At 47.2% G+C, this 19,890-nt stretch overlaps 3 non-coding genes and 6 pseudogenes across 3 annotated transcripts; all 9 read right to left on the bottom strand.

Annotated features, from left to right (window-relative positions):
- Window positions 1-992: 992 nt before the first annotated feature.
- Window positions 993-1,111, bottom strand: LOC135608620 (5S ribosomal RNA; annotated as a pseudogene).
- Window positions 1,112-1,901: 790 nt separating this feature from the next.
- LOC135608619 (5S ribosomal RNA) lies at window positions 1,902-2,020 on the bottom strand (annotated as a pseudogene).
- A 187-nt stretch (window positions 2,021-2,207) lies between these two features.
- Window positions 2,208-2,326, bottom strand: LOC135608658 (5S ribosomal RNA; annotated as a pseudogene).
- Window positions 2,327-2,605: 279 nt separating this feature from the next.
- On the bottom strand, window positions 2,606-2,724 carry LOC135608624 (5S ribosomal RNA). The gene has a single exon (XR_010485598.1). It is a non-coding gene; the product is annotated as a 5S ribosomal RNA (ribosomal RNA).
- Window positions 2,725-17,955: 15,231 nt separating this feature from the next.
- LOC135608621 (5S ribosomal RNA) lies at window positions 17,956-18,075 on the bottom strand (annotated as a pseudogene).
- A 279-nt stretch (window positions 18,076-18,354) lies between these two features.
- Window positions 18,355-18,473, bottom strand: LOC135608605 (5S ribosomal RNA; annotated as a pseudogene).
- Window positions 18,474-18,753: 280 nt separating this feature from the next.
- Window positions 18,754-18,872, bottom strand: LOC135608646 (5S ribosomal RNA; annotated as a pseudogene).
- A 285-nt stretch (window positions 18,873-19,157) lies between these two features.
- On the bottom strand, window positions 19,158-19,276 carry LOC135608599 (5S ribosomal RNA). The gene has a single exon (XR_010485579.1). It is a non-coding gene; the product is annotated as a 5S ribosomal RNA (ribosomal RNA).
- A 262-nt stretch (window positions 19,277-19,538) lies between these two features.
- On the bottom strand, window positions 19,539-19,657 carry LOC135608635 (5S ribosomal RNA). The gene has a single exon (XR_010485609.1). It is a non-coding gene; the product is annotated as a 5S ribosomal RNA (ribosomal RNA).
- Window positions 19,658-19,890: the final 233 nt, after the last annotated feature.

Here is a 19,890-nt window from a genome sequence, read left to right on the forward strand (position 1 = left end):
TTTAATAGAACTGCAATTCTGGAACCACAGAAAATGATTTCTCAAATATATATGTGTGGTTCATCATCTTTAATAGGATGGGGTTTTCTCTGTGGACCAATCAAGTTTTAGGACCATGTCCTCTTGTGAGACAGTGGATTAAATATAGTAGTGGTTGGGCTTTCAAGAACAGTAGACTTGTTGGATTAGTCTCTTAAAGAAGGTGTGAAGGCTAAGCTATTATATATCACTACCAAATAATAAATGGATGTGATCTCAAAAAGGATGACATCTCTCTTTAACATTATGTTGGCTATATATAATATATACATATGTATATGTATATTAAGAACTTAATATATATGTATATACATATATCTGACTTGATCCAATCTCCATTAAGAACTTAATAGGCTAGTCTCAGACGTTATAATATCAACAATAATTAGAAATGAGGATTAGACTTTGACGGTATGATTCATATAGTAATTTGAAATGAAGGTTTTTCGGTCAGTGAATTAGCTTGCCAATTAGTGAACACTCAGCCATTGAAGAAGAGCTCTTTGCTGAGTCCAATAGTCCAACACCAAAACATCCAGACTTTCGTGGCTGCAAGCAAGAAGAAAGAAAGAGGAGTTCATGTGGAAGATAAGGTCAATGGTTCATCCGACCATCCATCCCACAACCAATTTCTTTGACCTTGCATAAAGAGATATATCAATGGCTCATTTGACCCATGCTTCGTGCGTCGTCAGTCGCCCAAGTGTATGTCGCCGCCAGTGATGAGATGGGCGAAGCCCCTTGCGTAGATCGCGCGTGTCGCTTGCCCGACCCCGTACTAAAAGTATCATAATTTTCTTGAACGATTTCGGAATCGCTATCACGATCCCAATCCGAAAACCTCTCTCCGAGCCCCACATGGTTGACTACCAAGTGATCATGGAGAATTTCAGACCTGAAAACCATCACCTCGGAGGTCTACGGTGGAGGTTTTCGTAGCTCGAGCACAAAAAAGAGTGCAACACGAGAACTTTCCAGGTGGTCACTCATCCTAGTACTACTCTTACCCAAGAACGCTTAACTTTAGAGTTCTGATGAGATTTGATGCTTTAGTGCTAGTATAAGCGCACTTGTGTTATGTGCGTCGTCCATCGCTTATGTGCATATCGCGGTCGGCGATGGGAAGGGCGGAGCCCCTTGCGTGGGTCGCGCACATCGCTGGCCCGACCTCGTCGCACTAAAACCATCATAACTTTCTCAAATGATCCTATAATTGCTATTGCAACTCCAATCCGAAAACCTCTCTTCGAGCCCCACATGGCTGACTACGAAGCAATCATGGAGAATTTCGGGCCCGAAAACCATCACCTCGGAGGTCTACGGCGGAGGTTTTCGTCACTCAGGCACAAAAAGGAGTGCAACATGAGGACTTCCCAAGATGTCACACATACTAGTACTACTCTCGCCCAAGCACGCTTAACTCGCTGGCCCGACCTCGTCGCACTAAAACCATCATAACTTTCTCAAATGATCCTATAATTGCTATTGCAACTCCAATCCGAAAACCTCTCTTCGAGCCCCACATGGCTGACTACGAAGCAATCATGGAGAATTTCGGGCCCGAAAACCATCACCTCGGAGGTCTACGGCGGAGGTTTTCGTCACTCAGGCACAAAAAGGAGTGCAACATGAGGACTTCCCAAGATGTCACACATACTAGTACTACTCTCGCCCAAGCACGCTTAACTTCGGAGTTTTAATGGGATATGGTGTTGGTGCTGCGTGCGTCGTCCGTCGCCTATGGGCGCGTCCCGGCCGGTAATGGGATGGGTGGAGCCCCTTGCATGGGTCGCATGCATCGCCGACCCGACCCTATCGTGCTAAAACCATCGTAGGAGGTTTTCATCGCTCTGGCACAAAAAGAAGTGCAACACAAGGACTTCATAGGGGGTCACCCATCCTAGTGTTACTCTCACCCAAGCATGCTTAACTTTGGAGTTCTTATGAGATCCAATGCTTTAGTGATGGCATGATTGCACCCATGCAACTTGTGTCGTTCATCACCTATATGCGTGTCGCAGCCGGCAATGGGATGGGTGAAGCCCCTTGTATGGGTTGCGCACATCGCCGGCCGGACCCCATGGTGCTAAAATCATCGTGAGAATTCTGGGTGAAAACCGTTGCCTCGGAGGTCTACAGTGAATATTTTCATTGCTCAAGCACAATAAGGAGTGCAACATGAGAAATTCTCGGGGGGTCAACCATCCTAGTACTACTCTCGCCTGGGCACGCTTAACTTCGGAGTTCTGATGGGATATGATGCTTTAGTGCTAGTATAATCGCACATGTGTAGTGTACATTGTTCGTCTCCTGTGCGCATGTCGTGGCCGCTGATGGGATGGGTGGAGCCCCTTGCATGGGTCGTGCGCATTGCCGGCCCAACCCCATCATGTTAAAACCATCATAAATTTCTCGAACGTTCTCGGAATCGCTATTGCGACCCCATTCCGGAAACCTTATCCAAGCACCACATGGCTAACTGTGAAGTGATCACGGAGAATTTCGGGCCTGAAAATCATCACCTCGGAGGTCAACGACGGAGGTTTTCGTCGCTAGGGTGCAAAAAGGAGTGCAACACGAGGACTTCCTAGGGGGTCACACATCCTAGTATTACTCTCGCCCAAGCACACTTAACTTCAGAGTTTTGATGGGATCTGGTGCTTTAGTACTAGTATGATCGCACCCATGTTGCGTGTGTCATCCGTTGCCTATGCGCACGTCGCGGCCTGTCACAGCCTTAGTTGGAATTGCCTAAGGCATGAGGCACCCTTGCGGCCAAGACGCGAACTTAGCTTGCGTTGCCTAAGTCACGCTTTGCCCTTGCGATATTGTTCCGCAAAGATCAGTCCACTAGCAACCTCTCGTAGGTCCCGAAGGACCTGTAAAAGAGAAAGTTGATTAGTTCGAAAAAACAAGCGACGAACAAGTCCCGAAGTCTCGTGAAAAGAGGAAGCTTTACAAGCAATTCAGCAAGCACCTTGTGTGCATAAGAGAAAAGAGAGAGAGGGGGAAAACAAGGGCTTTAGAAGGTTGAACGAACAACTGCAAGCCCACAAATAGCTGATCACCGAGTCCCAAGCGCGACAATAAGTTCCCGTCAAGGCAACGTGCGAACTTGTGAAGGAGTGTTCAACTCCCGGTACTATACCGAAGCTCCATCCAGCCCTGTGCCACCTGGGGGTTTCCAAGGGGCTGAGATGGCTGACATTTTGGTGAGCGGAGGCGGATTCCAGAAATCAGCTCGCGGCACACGAAAACGAGGCTGTTTTGGGGCTGTTTTGCTCGATTCGATGAGCGGTCGCTTTGTAACGCTGCAGCTTATTCGAACTTACATTTTTACAAGCAAAATGACCCAAAACCAAGACAAAACATGCTATCAAGAAGTTATACATGTAAGTGTGAGTGACGAACGGTTCATTAAACGGAGTTGTTGCGAGTGTACGACGACCGTTCGTGACATTCTCTCCCACTTAAACTATCGACACCCTCGTCGACGCTTGTTGGTAGTTGTTGATGATTGCTTCTTTATGTCGTAGGGCGTCTTCAGGCTCCCAACTGGCTTCAGTTCGGGGAAGCTTTCACCACTTCACCAAGTACTCTGTCTGCTTAGCTCCATTGGGTAGCTTTATCTTACGGTCCACTAAAATGGTTTCAACTCGCTTCTCGTAGGAGGCAGTGGTGGGAGGTAGCCGAGTTGGAACACTTCGGGAAGCATATCGCGGATCCGAGTGGTAGGCTTTTAGGTTGCTGGCGTGAAGAACGTTATAAATTTTGAACTACGCCGGCAGCTGCAACTTGTAGGAGACGTTGCCTACCATGCTGATAATTGGGAATGGCTCTTTATACTTGCACACCAATCCTTTGTGGATTTTGTTCCTAAAGAATTGGAGTGATGCTGGTTGGAGCTTTACCAACACCAAATCGCCGACCTTGAACTATTACGGTCGCCTTCTCAAGTCTGCCCACTTCTTCATTCTCCCTGCCGCCTTCTCCAAGTAAGCCCATGCAATATCTGCATTTCAGTGCCACTCCTTTGCGAAGTGGTAAGCTAACCGACTACTCCCAGTATACCCAATTACCATGGTGTGAGGAGTTGACGGTTGTTGTCCTGTAATAATCTCGAATGGGCTCTTATTGGATGCAAAGCTCCGCTGCAAGTTGTAGGAGAATTGGGCAACGTCCAACAACTTCACCCAATCTTGTTGGTTGGCACTCACGTAGTACCGAAGATATTGTTCCAAGAGCGAGTTTATCCTTTCAGTCTGGCCATCCGTCTGAGGGTGGAGGCTTGTAGAGAAATATTACTTTGACCCCAACAATTTGAATAGCTCGGTCCAGAATCGTCCTAGGAACCGAGCGTCTCGATCACTAATGATATTATGCGGGACTCCCCAATATTTCACCACATCCTTCATCATTAGCTTGGCCGCCTCTTCTGCTGAACAGTGTAGGTGAGCAGCAATGAAAGTTGCATACTTTGAAAACTGATCGACCACCACGAGTATCGATCCGAGTCTCCCTACAAGTGGCAAGCTTGATATGAAATCCAAGGAAATGCTCTCCCACGGCCTTTTTGGTACGGGCAACGGCTCCAAAAGTCCCACTGGCTTCCGCTGCTCCACCTTGTCTTGTTGGCAAGTAAGGCATGTTCGAACATATTCCTCCACATCAGTCCCCATCTTCGACCAGTAGAAGGCCCTCTCCACGAGAGCCAACATTCTGTGAATGTCTAGGTGTCCAGCCCAAAGGGAATCGTGACACTCTCTCTTAAGAGTTCACGCCTCAAATTGTCTACTCAGGGAACATAAACTCTATTCCCTTTTATGTAAACGAGTCCCTCCTGGACCCAAAATTATCATGTCTTACCTTCTTTGATGAGTTGCATCATGATAACTGCTTGTGGGTCACTATACAGTCTATCCCTAATCCTGGAAAGGAAGTTGGAGTACAATTGACTTGCTTAGCCTCCGCCCTCCAATTGTGCGACATTCACGCACTCCACTTTCCGACTCAATGCATCAGCCATGACATTTGCCATATCAAATTCAGCCAAGAAGTCCTACCATCATGCTTGTTTTGGGAAAAGTTTCTTCTGTGTTTGGAAATAGCTCAGAGCGATGTTGTCTGTCCTCAGCACAAATCGCGATTCGAGAAGGTAGTGTCGCCAAACTCGTAGACAGTGGATCACCGCTGTCATCTCCTTCTCATGCACTGAATATCGCCGCTCAGTTTCATTGAGCTTGTGACTCTCGTATGCCATCGGATGACTCTCCTGCATAAGTACTTCCCCAATAGCGAAGTCCGAAGCATCTGTATGTACTTCAAAAGGCTCCTCATAGTCTAGCAATTTGAACACTAGTTCTTCTATAACAGTAGCCTTCAGATCTTGGAATTCTATTTCACATTTGTCAGACCACTTCCAAGGCTACTCCTTCTTTAGTAGCTTCGTCAGTGGAGTTGCACGCTTCGAGTACCCCGCTATGAAGCATCGATAATAGTTGACGAAACCAAGGAAGGATCTCAACTCTAGCACCTTCTTTGGAGTTCGTCATTCCACAACTGCTTGCACTTTTGATTTGTCCATACGAATGGAACCATCCCTGATTCGATGCCCCAAGAATAAGATCTCTGTTTGGGCGAAGTAGCATTTCTCCCTTTTTACAAACAAAGTGTTCTCCTTGAGAACCTTGAAAATTGTCCGAAGGTGCTGAACATGCTCCTCGAGCGTTTTGCTATATACAACGATATCATCTAAGTAGATGACCACGAACTTGTCCAAATACTCCTCGAATAGTTGGTTCATGAGAGTATAGAACCATTGGTTAAGCCGAAAGGCATCACCAAGAACTCAAACTCTCCATACCTGGTCACACATGTAGTCTTCGCTTCATCGCCTTCAGCAATGATCACCTGCCAATACCCCGACCGAAGGTCGAGTTTCGAGAAATACTTAGCTTTGCCCAACTGGTCGAATAAGTCCGCGATGAGCGGGATGGGATACTTGTTCTTCACTGTCACTTTGTTAAGGGCTCGGTAATCGACGCATAGTCGGAGGCTCCCATCTTGTTTCTTCTGGAAGAGAACTGGAGCTCCGAAAGGTGCTTTAGAGCTGCGGATGAGACCACCGCTTAGTAGTTCACCTAACTGCTTTCTGAGTTCTGCCAACTCTGACGGGGACATGCGATAGGGTGGTCTCGCTAGAGATTTCACTCCTGGCTCCAGCTCGATGTTGTGATCCACGCCTCTGCGTGGTGGAAGAGTCTTCGGTAACTCGGGTGGCATAACATCATTGAACTCTTTCAGGACGTTCGCCACCACAGCAGGTTCTTAAATGGCCTTCTCGTCGATTGGCTCTAGCTTCATAGCAATCACAAATGTTAATTCACCTTTTCGCACCCCTTTCTTTAGTTGTAATGTCGATATGTGTTGGGGCTCCTTGGTTCCTCTCCGAGAGACAGGAACCACGCAGGGGTCGTCACCTCCCATCATACACAGAGTTCAAGAACGACATTGGCACCAACTTCACTGCGTGCATAAACTTCATTCCAAGAATCACTTGGAAGTCATCTAGTGGCACTGCCATCATGTTGGTGTTCCCGCTCCATGTTCCGATTTTGATGGGAACTCCCTTCGCCAACCCGGAGATTCGCCTGGCCTCTGAGTTCACCGCCTTCATTCGGCTTGGGCTCTTCTCCAAGATCAACCCAAGTCGTTGTGCTTCTCGATCGGCTATGAAGTTGTGGGTAGCGCTCGTGTCCACCATTGCATGGGTCGTTTGGCCATTTAGCTTGATGTCCACATATATCAACTCACTACTTTCTGCTTTTTGTAGCTTTGTCTTCATGTTCTCCCCCACTTGACCCTGCATGGCGTTCAACAAACGCATTGCTCCCATCAGGGGTCCTTGCGACTCCTCGACATCATTGCTGGATTCAGAACTGCTCGAACTAAGAGCAATAGCTTTGCCCTTATCCGATCGGGGGGTGGATGGAAGCCGCCAAAGCATTGAGTGCCTGTTTTTGTGGGCACTCTCTCACCATGTGCGGTCCTCCGCACAAGAAGCATCCTCTAGGTTTTATGGCCTTGCCTTTCGGGTTTGGCCCTTTTGTGGGAACTCTTCTTCTTTTGTTCGCCCCCGAGCTCCTTCCCTCGAGAATGTTTTGGAGTGCGATTGCCTGAAGATTGTTTCCTTCTCCTTGGGTCTTCAGAGGAAACAAAGTCGGTGAGCCTTTCTGCGGCAGTAATTGCCTCGACCACATCGGTGACATTCCTTCGATTTAGTTCCTGTTAAGCCCATGGCTTCAAACCATCGAGGAAACTGAACAACTTGTCCTTCTCGGACATGTCCTGTATGTCCAGCATTAGTGCAGAAAATTGTTTCACATAGTCTCGAATGGTGGTACTCTGGCGGAGTTGTCTCAACTTCCTTCTTACGACGAACTCTGTGTTCTCCGGTAGGAACTGAGTTCTCAACTCCCGCTTCAAGTCCTCCCATGTGTCAACCCGACATTGACCTTGTTCGATCTCCTCCCAATGGGTTCGCCACCAAAGTTTCGCATCTCTGTTCAGATACATTATTGCTATAGAAACTTTGGTATCTTCAGAATCGGGCCTCTAGCTCGAAAGTATTGTTCCATGTCGAACAGAAAGTTCTCGAGCTCTTTGGCATCTCTGGCCCCTCCATATCCATGAGGCTCGGGTGCCCTAAAATTTTATGGTGGTGCAATATGGGTGTTGCTTCCTCCCGCATTTAGTGCTCTAGTAAGCATAGTCACCCTTGAAATGAGTTCCGCCACAACTTCTTACAGGTGTTGCACGGAGTCTTTGGTGTCATCTGACAGTCAGTCGACTAGGGCCTCGACTTTGTCGATCTTGGACTCTACTTCCTCTTATGAGCTCTCTATCCCGACAAGCCTTTGTTGGCCAAGGTAGAGTTCCTCCACTCTAGCTTCAAGAACATTCAAGCGAGTTTCCGCCGTTGTGAGTCTCTCCTTGTGACTCCTTTTCTCAGTTAGTGCTCCAGATTGTGCTTCCTCCACTCGCGGAGAGTAGCCAACTTCTCGCTCATCATGTTCGCTGTCACGCTCCTCTTGAGCGGCTCTAATAGCATGAGAGCGAGTGTGCATATGCAGCCCACCTGCGGCTGCTTGGGGCAAGGGTCTAGCTTGTTGGGAAATCATAGGGGGCGACATCATATGCGCAGCGGAAGAACAAGAAAACAAAAATCCCCGATTCCCAAAAAGATGTTCATCGTCGTGCGAAGATTGGTGCGCAAAATCCGCAAAAACACAAAACTGCGTATAGAGATTGTGTTACCTAGGGAGATCATATATCCCTGTTTCCTTGCAGATCCTTAGGAGAGGGTGAAGGAGGTCAAGCGTCCTCCTCTCTAGCGGTGATCCACACAGCAGGGTTGCGACGACGCTCCTCAAAACTCCAGGCCTACTCTGAGGTGGAGAGGGAGAGGAGAATAGGAAGGGCAAGCAAAGACTCTAGCCTATGAGGCTGTGAATCCCTCCTATTTATAGAGATCCCGTGTCAAAACCCTAATGGGTCCTTTCCCTAGTGGGTATTGGATCTGCATCCAATAAGACAAGGGCTCCGTCGGATATCTCATATCCGAACCTCTACTCATCGCAATGCCTACCATATGTGTGTGACCCTCTAGGCCCAATATCGAGCTGGCCGTGAGTCATACCTGTCAGAACTCCTTCTAACTCAATGAATTATTATCTCTGTAATAATTCACTCGACTCATCGACTACGGAAGTACTAGGCCACTACGCCGTAGTCCCCAGACGATACAGGGGAATCCAATCCATTGGACCTGTCTGTCCTCAGTTACCATGTACCTATAGTCCCTCATCCATCTAATATCCCAGAGACCGTATATCGAGCATGGTGCTGTCAGACCCATACGGTTTCTACTCGAGTCTCGCTCTAATCGGATTCTCCCGGAGAACTCTTTCTCTCTCAACCCGAATGACCCTGGCCAGGGATTTGTCTGAGCAAGAACACATGGGATATTCCTCTCATGATACCGAGAGTGGATGATCCTCTATCGACACTCAATAGCCCTCGTAAGGTCGACTACCACTCCCAATGACCAGCTGTACTAGATCTGGGAACAGCCAAACCTATAAGTCTGGTATCAAAGAGTGGAGCACTCATACAGGACATCCTTGGTGTCTCAAGTCTAAGAACCAGATACACCACTAGGACTACGGAATCGTTGTCTGATAATAAGGCATCATCAACCATCCAGCATTCCGTAAGCGGATCAATCAGTGAACTCATTCTCCAATGAGCACCTGTACTGTATCCCTAGTGTCCCTACACGAGCAGCTATGAGACCAGCTGCATCCATCATATGGACGGGTATACAGCACACCAGTCTATCCGGTTATCACGATGTCCCTCTCGAGTAACCTATGACCGGGATTATTTAGGATATGTGTTTAAAGGTGAATCGATCTCATTATCGTGATCTCATCACGATCCGATTCCCATTGCACAAATCCAAGGACATCACAATATATATGCATTTATGCAATAGTTATAAAGTGATATACGCCAAAATATAATAAGCAAAAAGATTCTGTATCAAGTCACACGTGCCATCACTCACGTGATTGGCTTGCTGGGCACTTATGACTAGCAATCTCCCACTTGACCTAAAGCCAATCACCTATGTGTCTGATCCCCATCAGACCCCTGTGACGCTCAAAGACAATCTGAGACAATGGCTTTGTTAGTGGATCTGCAATGTTATCTTCGGATGGAACTCTTTCCACTGCTACATCTCCTCGGGTCACGATCTCTCTGATAAGGTGGAACCTCCTCAGAACATGCTTAGATTTCTGATGAGACCTAGGTTCCTTCGCTTGAGCAATTGCCCCGTTGTTGTCGCAATATAGGGAAATCGGCTCCTCACTATCCGGCACGACTCCCAAATCTGTGATGAACTTCTTCAACCAGACTCCCTCCTTTGCTGCATCTGATGCAGCAATGTACTCCGCCTCTGTGGTCGAGTCAGCAGTGGTATCTTGCTTGGAACTCTTCCAGCACACTGCTCCTCCATTCAAGGTGTACACATACCCTGAATTCGACTTGCTATCATCGACATCAGACTGAAAACTTGAGTCAGTGTAGCCTTCAACCTTAAGGCTATTACCTCCATATACTAGTAAAAGATCCTTAGTCCTTCTCAAGTACTTAAGGATACACTTTACTGCTTTCCAGTGCTCCAAGCCTGGATCCGCCTGATACCTGCTCGTGACACTCAGAGCATGCGCTATATCAGGCCTAGTACATAGCATGACATACATGATATACCATATTGCTGAGGCATAAGGTATCATATCCATGTTCGCCCTTTCTTAGAATTTTCAATGCCAAACATTTTGACAATGGTTTCTATGTTCCTGGACTGGGACAAGCCAAGCATCCTCTTGGATCTATCTCTATAGATTCTAATCCCCAAGATATAGGATGCTTCCCCTAAGTCCTTTATGGAGAAGTGTCTAGATAACCAAGTCTTTACAGTGGATAGCATTCCTACGTCATTCCCAATGATGAGGATGTCATCCACATATAACACCAAAAAGGTGATAGCGCTCCCACTTACCTTTCTGTATACACAAGGCTCATCTTCGTTCTTAACGAAGTCATAAGATCTGATTGCCTCATCAAATCTTATGTTCCAACTTCGGGAAGCTTGCTTTAGTCCATAAATGGATCTAAGCAACCTACACACCTTATCTAGGCAGTTCTTGGACACGAATCCCTCAGGTTGCATCATATACACCTCCTCCTCCAGGTTCTCGTTGAGGAATGCGGTTTTCACATCCATCTGCCAGATCTCATAATCATAGTGTGCTGCAATAGCCAATAGAATTCTGATGGATTTTAGCATTGCTACGGGTGAGAAAGTTTCGTCGTAGTCAACACCTTGCCTTTGACGATACCCCTTAGCCACTAGCCTTGCTTTATAGGTCTCTACCTTTCCATCTACTCCGATCTTTTTCTTAAAGATCCACTTGCAACCGATGGGTACAATACCTTCGGGTGCATCAACTAGGTTCCAAACCTTATTGGAGTACATAGAATCCATCTCAGAATTCATGGCTTCTTTCCACTTCCCGGAGTCTATACTCATAATAGCCTCCTCGTAGGTCTGAGGATCAATATCCTCTACATCCTCTGCTCTAATATGTCCCACATATCTCTCAGGAGGATGGGATACTCTATCAGACCTGCGTAAAGTTGAAACTTGTGTATTAGATACCTGAACAGACTCGGGCTGTAGAGTGGTGCTTGAGCTTGGTTCTCCAACCTCGCTCAATTCTATCATTCTCCCACTGTCTCCGTCAAGAATGTGTTCCTTCTCAAGGAACACTGCTCTCTTAGCTACAAAGACCTTTTGGTCCTCGAGATGATAGAAGTAATACCCACAAGTTTCCTTGGGGTATCCCACAAATTTACATCGCCCTGTCCTTGATTCTAACTTATCGGGGTTGTGTCTTTTAACATGGGCAGAGCAGCCCCAAATCTTAACTACTTTAAGATCAGGCTTCTTCCCTTTCCATATCTCATATGGTGTAGACACCACCGACTTAGTTGGAACTCTGTTCAGAAGGTAAGCTGCGGTTTCTAGGGCATATCCCCAGAATGAGATGGGTAGGTCAGCGAAACTCATCATGGACCGTACCATATCTAATAATGTACGATTTCTCCTTTCAGAGACACCATTGAGCTGAGGTGTATAAGGAGGTGTCCATTGGGATAATATCCCATGGTCCTTGAGGAAGTGAGTAAACTCTGTACTTAAGTACTCACCTCCTCGATCTGATCGAAGAGTTTTGATACTCTTTCCAGTCTGGTTCTCCACCTCATTCTTATACTCTCTGAATTTCTCAAAGGCCTCGGACTTGTACTTCATTAAGTACACATATCCATACCTTGAGAAATCATCAGTAAATGTAATGAAGTAGGAGTAACCTCCAATGGCATGAGTTGACATGGGTCCACATACATCACTATGTATGAGTTCCAACAACTCAGTGGCTCTCTCTCCAGTTCCACTAAATGGAGAGTTGGTCAGTTTTCCACGAATGCAAGGCTCACAAGTTGCATATGACACATAGTCGAATGGATCTAGATATCCATCATTTAGCAACTTTTGAATCCTTCTTTCATGGATGTGACCTAGCCTACAATGCCACAGGTATGCACTGTTCAACTCATCTCGTTTCCTTTTGGACACATTTATATTCATGATATGTGGAGTGGTGTCTAACATAAATAAACCATTATGCAATGTTCCTTTCGTGATGATCTTATCATCTAATAATATCGAACAACCATTGTTCTCAAAAACAAATTTATATCCACTAACTGTTAAACATGAAATGGAGATAATGTTTTTGATAATAGAAGGAACAAAATAACATGCATCTAATGCAATAAAAGCTCCACTAGGCAGATGTAGGGCGACCTCACCAACAGCTAATACAGCAACTTTTGCTCCATTACCCATCTTGAGGTCCATCTCGCCTCTCTCTAGTCTCCTAGGCCTTGCCAGAACCTGCAACGAATTGCATATATGATAAGCACTACCGGTATCTAATACCCATGTGTTATCATAAGAGTCTGACAAATGGAGACTGATCATGAATGTACCTGAAGCTTCATCAAGCTTTTGTTTCGCCCTTTCTGCAAGGTACTCTTTGCAGTTTCTCTTCCAGTGCCCATCTTTACCACAGTGGAAGCACTGGCCTTTGTCCTTTGTTGGGTCTTTCTTAGCAACCTTTGCTTTACCTTGTTTGCCCTTGCCCTTTCCCTTCTTAAGGGACCTTTCTGCTTTCCTTTTCTTTTTGGTCTCACCAGTGTAGAGAACTGGCTTCTCTTTCTTAATAGTACTCTCTGCCTCCCTCAACATATTGAGGAGCTCTGGGAGAGTCACCTCAAGCTTGTTCATATTAAAGTTCATTATGAACTGTGAAAAGGAATCTGGTAGGGACTGAAGCACAATGTCCACACACAAGTTATCCTCTAGGACCATTCCTAGACCTGTGAGTTTCTCTATCCACTCAATCATTTTTAGGACATGGTTCTGAACCGGTGTCCCCTCAGTCATCCTAGCGCGGAAAAGGCTCTTGGATATCTCATATCGTTGAGTCCTTCCCTGTTCCTCAAACAATTTACGGACATGTAGGAGAATGGATCTGGCATCCATCTTTTCATGTTGTCTCTGTAACTCTGGAGTCATAGAGCCCAACATATAGCACTGAGCAAGAGTGAAGTCATCAATGTACTTCACGTAGCGAGCGATCTCATCCTCGCTTGCCCCTTCTTCGGGCGTAGGCATCACTGTATCAAGGACGTACACGATTTTCTCCGTTGTGAGAACAATTCTCAAGTTACGGAGCCAATCCGTATAATTTGGACCAGTGAGGCGGTTGACATCAAGTATGCCACGTAAGGGATTTAAAAGCGACATTTTCTGAAAATAAAGATGTAGCAAAAAATGAATAACATGCAGATTTTGCAAGAAATAAACTATCAAGATATGGACTTCTATCTTAATATGCTCCCACTATTTTACTAACGAGTCACGCGACACCCTCAGCACGTGAAACGGAAGTCTCCGGCAGACTTCTAGTGGGGATCAGGATCCAATCAGCGTCTTAGTGTAACCTCGAGGGACTCGACCAATCACACTAAGCCTAAAAGGTAGACAACTCTTGCCGATCACAACTCCTTGTGATTCCCGTCCTGTTTGGCCTCCGAATCACCATGGCCTCGAGGGACTCGACCAACCATGATGCTCGGTTAAGTCAACACCTTCGTTACAAGATGAGTCTGATTTGATGATATACCCTCGAGGGACTCGACCAAGCATATCATGCCCTCAGGTCACCGGTGACATCTCTATGTCGTAAGCAAGATAGCGAATCGCGATATAGGTGAGTCTCGAGGGACTCGACCAACTCAACCTACACCGGGATTCGGTTCCTACTCATAACGATGGAAGGCCACGTGGGTCAATCTAATTGCCTCACGTTTACCGACTTAATATTATCGAGAGATGTTTCTATGATTTGGTCTCCTAATATGACATGTCACACATATACATATTTAATATATATCTACATCGCATGCAAATATATATACATATCTAGTATGTGTATAAGCAATCACACCAGATGATCATGGACCACAACCTAATATGATTAGGCCCGAGCCAGTAGGCCTAATCACTCACATCAAGATCTATGTGTGCAACGGTGCATCTCCATGCCTTGTGATCGTCCATCTCGTCCTCGTCGGTTCCGTCGACATCTTGATGCATCTCCATGCATCAAGATCGTCCGTCTCGTGGGTCCCGCTATGGCTTCCACGCTCCCGCTGCGCCTCCTCATGTGATTACAACTTAATCATAGGCACGCAGGCCCGACAATAAACGAGAAATATAATGGAGGTTCGCAGACCTCAATAATAATAATCACAAGTACACACATCACACGGTCCATGATCATCCGTCCACTCATCATACATCACATGTATAAATAATCATCATCATGTAGGACTACTAGATAATAATAAAAATAATAATCAACTAAACCTTTTAATTAATTAATATTTTCTGAAATCAGGGATATATAGGGAATTTCTCAATTCCTAAGGGTATTTTCGTAATTTGGACAAAAGACAGAAACTGGAATTTCTCAAATTCCGAGGGGGCAAAACTGTCTTTTTGCCTAGAAAACCCTAATGCCCTTCTCCCCCTTGCTGTTGCGCCGCCGCCGCCGCCACCCTGCTGGCGGCGGCCTGTGCGGCGAGGGCGAGGGCACTGCCCTCGCCTGCAGGTGGCACGCCCGCTGGGGTCGCTGCCGCTGCAGGTGGGCGCCCCCGCGGGCGGTTCTGCCCGCGAGTCAGCGCCCGCAGGTGGTGCTGTCTCGCTGGCGGCCGCCCCTGCGGGGTTTTTGCCAGTGGGAGCAGCGGCCACAGGCGCCGCTGCCCTGCGGTGCCTCAGCCCGCGCTGCTGCCCCGCGGCGCCTCTGCCCGCAGGCAGCCAGCCCCGCCGGCAGCAAGCCTGCTGCAAGCAGGCCGCCGGCCGGCTGCTGCAGACACAGCGCTTGCGCATGCGCCGGCGCTGTGCTGCCTGGCTGCGACTGCGGCTGCCGCTGCAGGTGGCTGCAGGCATGCAGATCGAGGGCAGCAACTGTTGCTGCCCTTCCTCGCTTTTGCGTCAACGATTTTGACGTCAAAATTCTTCCTAAACACAACACACGCAGTTCAAAAACCAATCATTCGCACGAACAACCTGGCTCTGATACCACTGTTGGGAAATCATAGGGGGCGACATCATATGCGCAGCGGAAGAACAAGAAAACAAAAATCCCCGATTCCCAAAAAGATGTTCATCGTCGTGCGAAGATTGGTGCGCAAAATCCGCAAAAACACAAAACTGCGTATAGAGATTGTGTTACCTAGGGAGATCGTATATCCCTGTTTCCTTGCAGATCCTTAGGAGAGGGTGAAGGAGGTCAAGCGTCCTCCTCTCTAGCGGTGATCCACACAGCAGGGTTGCGACGACGCTCCTCAAAACTCTAGGCCTACTCTGAGGTGGAGAGGGAGAGGAGAATAGGAAGGGCAAGCAAAGACTCTAGCCTATGAGGCTGTGAATCCCTCCTATTTATAGAGATCCCGTGTCAAAACCCTAATGGGTCCTTTCCCTAGTGGGTATTGGATCTGCATCCAATAAGACAAGGGCTCCGTCGGATATCTCATATCCGAACCTCTACTCATCGCAATGCCTACCATATGTGTGTGACCCTCTAGGCCCAATATCGAGCTGGCCGTGAGTCATACCTGTCAGAACTCCTTCTAACTCAGTGAATTATTATCTCTGTAATAATTCACTCGACTCATCGACTACGGAAGTACTAGGCCACTACGCCGTAGTCCCCAGACGATACAGGGGAATCCAATCCATTGGACCTGTCTGTCCTCAGTTACCATGTACCTATAGTCCCTCATCCATCTAATATCCCAGAGACCGTATATCGAGCATGGTGCTGTCAGACCCATACGGTTTCTACTCGAGTCTCGCTCTAATCGGATTCTCCCGGAGAACTCTTTCTCTCTCAACCCGAATGACCCTGGCCAGGGATTTGTCTGAGCAAGAACACATGGGATATTCCTCTCATGATACCGAGAGTGGATGATCCTCTATCGACACTCAATAGCCCTCGTAAGGTCGACTACCACTCCCAATGACCAGCTGTACTAGATCTGGGAACAGCCAAACCTATAAGTCTGGTATCAAAGAGTGGAGCACTCATACAGGACATCCTTGGTGTCTCAAGTCTAAGAACCAGATACACCACTAGGACTACGGAATCGTTGTCTGACAATAAGGCATCATCAACCATCCAGCATTCCGTAAGCGGATCAATCAGTGAACTCATTCTCCAATGAGCACCTGTACTGTATCCCTAGTGTCCCTACACGAGCAGCTATGAGACCAGCTGCATCCATCATATGGACGGGTATACAGCACACCAGTCTATCCGGTTATCACGATGTCCCTCTCGAGTAACCTATGACCGGGATTATTTAGGATATGTGTTTAAAGGTGAATCGATCTCATTATCGTGATCTCATCACGATCCGATTCCCATTGCACAAATCCAAGGACATCACAATATATATGCATTTATGCAATAGTTATAAAGTGATATACGCCAAAATATAATAAGCAAAAAGATTATGTATCAAGTCACACGTGCCATCACTCACGTGATTGGCTTGCTGGGCACTTATGACTAGCATAGCTTGCCCCATCTTGCTTGATTCACCACGATGCTTTGCCATGGTGAAGTTACGAAGTTCCTTCGCTACTCGCTCGAAGTGCTTGCCCACTCTGATACCACAATGTCACGGCCTTAGCTGGAATTGCCTAAGGCGTAAGGCACCCTTGCGGCCAAAACGCGAACTTAGCTTGTGTTGCCTAAGTCGTGCTTCGCCCTTGCGATATTGCTCCACAAAAATCAGCCCACTAGCAACCCCTCGCAGGTCCCGAAGGACCTGTAAAAATGAAAGTTGATTAGTTCGAAAGAACGTGCGACGGACAAGTCCCGAAGTCTCGCGAAAAGGGGAAGCTTTACAAGCAATTCAGCGAGCACCTTACGTGCACAAGAGAAAAGAGAGAGAGGGGAAAAACAAGGGCTTTAGAAGGTTGAATAAATAGCTGCAAGCCCACAAACAACTGCTCACCGAGTCCCGGGCACGACAACAAGTTCCCGTCAAGGCAACGTGCGAACTTGTGAATGAGTGTTCAACACCCGGTACTATACCAAAGCCCCATCCAGCCCTGTGCCACCCGATGGGTTCCAAGGGGCTGAGATGGCTGACATTTTGGTGAGCGGAGGCAGATTCCAGAAATCAGCCTGTGGTACACGAAAATGGAGCTGTTTTGGGGCTATTTTGGTCAGTTCGGTGAGTGGTCGCTTTGTAACATTGTAGCTTGTTCAAACTTACATTTTTACAAGAAAAATGACCTAAAACCAAGATAAAACATGCTGTCAAGTAGCTATACATGTAGGTTTAAGCGATGAACGGTTCGTTGAACGGAGTTGTTGCGAGTGCGCGACGACCGTTCGTGACAGGCCGGTGATGGGATGGGTGGAGCCCCTTGCGTGGGTCACGCACGTCGTCGGCCTAACCCCGTTGCACTAAAACTATCATAACTTTCTAGAACAATCTCGGAATTACTATTGCGACCCCAATCCGGAAACCTCTCTCTGAACCCCATGTGGCTGATTATAAAGCGATCACGAAAAATTCTGGGCCCGAAAACCATCGCCTCGGAGGTCTACTACGGAGGTTTTCGTTGCTCGGGCGTAAAAAGGAGTGCAACACGAGAACTTCCTAGGGGATCACCCATCCTAGTGCTACTCTCGCCCAAGCATGCTCAACTTTGGAGTTTTTTATGGGATCTGATGCTTTAGTGATGGTATGATCACACCCATGCAACTTGCATCATCAGTCGCTTATGCGCGAGTCGTAGCCAGAAATGGGATGGGCGAAGCCCCTTGTGTGGGTCGAGCATGTCGCCGATCGGACCCTGTGGCACTAAACCATCGTAACTCTCTCGAATGATCTCGAAATCTCTATTGTGACCCCAATCCAGAAACCTCTCATTGAGCCCCATGTGGTTGACTACAAAGCGGTCACCGAGAATTTCGAGCCCGAAAACCATTGCCTCGGAGGTCTATGATGGAGATTTTCATCGCTCGGGCGCAAAAAGGAGTGCAATATGAGAATTTCCTAAGGGGTCAACTATCCTAGTACTACTCTCGCCTAAGCATACTTAACTTTGGAGTTCTGATGAGATATGGTGCTTTAGTGCTGGTATGATCGCACCCGTGCAGCGTGCATCGTCTATCGCCTATGCACGCATCGCAGCTACCGATGGGATGGGTGGAGCCCCTTGCGTGAGTCACTCGCATCACTGACACAACCCTGTGGCACTAAATCCATTGTAAATTTCTCGAACGATCTCGAAATTTCTATTGCGACCATAATCTAGAAACCTCTCTCCGAGCCCCATGTGGTTAACTATGAAGCTATCACGAAGAATTCCAGGCCTGAAAACCATCACCTCGGAGGTCTACGATGGAGGTTTTCATCGCTCGGGCCCAAAAAGGAGTGCAATACGAGGACTTCCTAAGGGGTTACACATCATAGTACTACTCTCGCCTAAGCACGCTTAACTTCGAAGTTCTGATGGGATCTAGTACTTTAGTGCTAGTATGAGCGCACCGATGCAGCGACCATCGTCCATCGCCTATGTGCGCGTCGCGATCGGTGATGGGATGGGTGGATCCCCTTGTATGGGTCGCGCGCGCCGTCGACCCGACCCCATCACGTTAAAACCATTGTCATCGTAACTTTCTCAAACAATCTCGAATTGCTATTGTGACACCAATCCAAAAACCTCTCTCTGAGCCCCACGTGGTTGATTGTGAAGCAATCACGGAGAATTCTGAGCTTAAAAACCATCGCCTCTGAGGTCTACTGCATAGGTTTTCATCGCTCGTGCATAAAAAAGAGTGCAACACGAGGACTTCCCAAGTGGTCACCCATGCAAGTACTACTCTCGCCCAAGCACGCTTCACTTTGGAGTTTTGATGGGATCTAGTGCTTTAGTGCTGGTATGATCACACCCATGCTATGTGTGTCGTTTGTCACCTATGTGCATGTAGCAGCTGACGATGGGATGGGCGGAGACCCTTGCGTCGATCACGCACATCGCCGACCCGACCCCGTAGTGCTAAAACCATCTTAACTTTCTCGAACGATCTCAGAATCGTGAAACCTCTCTCCGAGCCCCACGTGACTGACTGCGAATCGGTTATAGAGAATTTCGAGCTCGAAAACCATTGCCTCAGAGGTCTATGGTGGTGGTTTTCATTGCTCGGGCGCCAAAAGGAGTGTAACACGTGGACTTCCTATGGGGTCTCTCATCCTAGTACTACTCTCGCCCAAGCATGCTTAACTTTAGAGTTCTGATGGGATCCAATACTTTAGTGCTAGTATAATCGCACTCTTGCTGCGTGCATCGTCCGTCTTACTATGTATGTGTGTGTCATCCAAGGACTGTCCAGATAAGATATGTAGATTGCTTGGTTCCATTTATGAACTAAAGCAAGCTTCCCGAAGTCAGAACATAAGATTTAATGAGACAATCAGACCTTATGACTTTGTTAAGAACGAAGATGAGCTTTGTATATACAGGAAGGTAAGTGGGAGCGCTATCACCATCTTAATATTATATGCGGA

The sequence above is a fragment of the Musa acuminata genome, chromosome BXJ2-3, assembly GCF_036884655.1.
Source record: "Musa acuminata AAA Group cultivar baxijiao chromosome BXJ2-3, Cavendish_Baxijiao_AAA, whole genome shotgun sequence".
NCBI classification, from domain to species: Eukaryota; Viridiplantae; Streptophyta; class Magnoliopsida; order Zingiberales; family Musaceae; genus Musa; species Musa acuminata.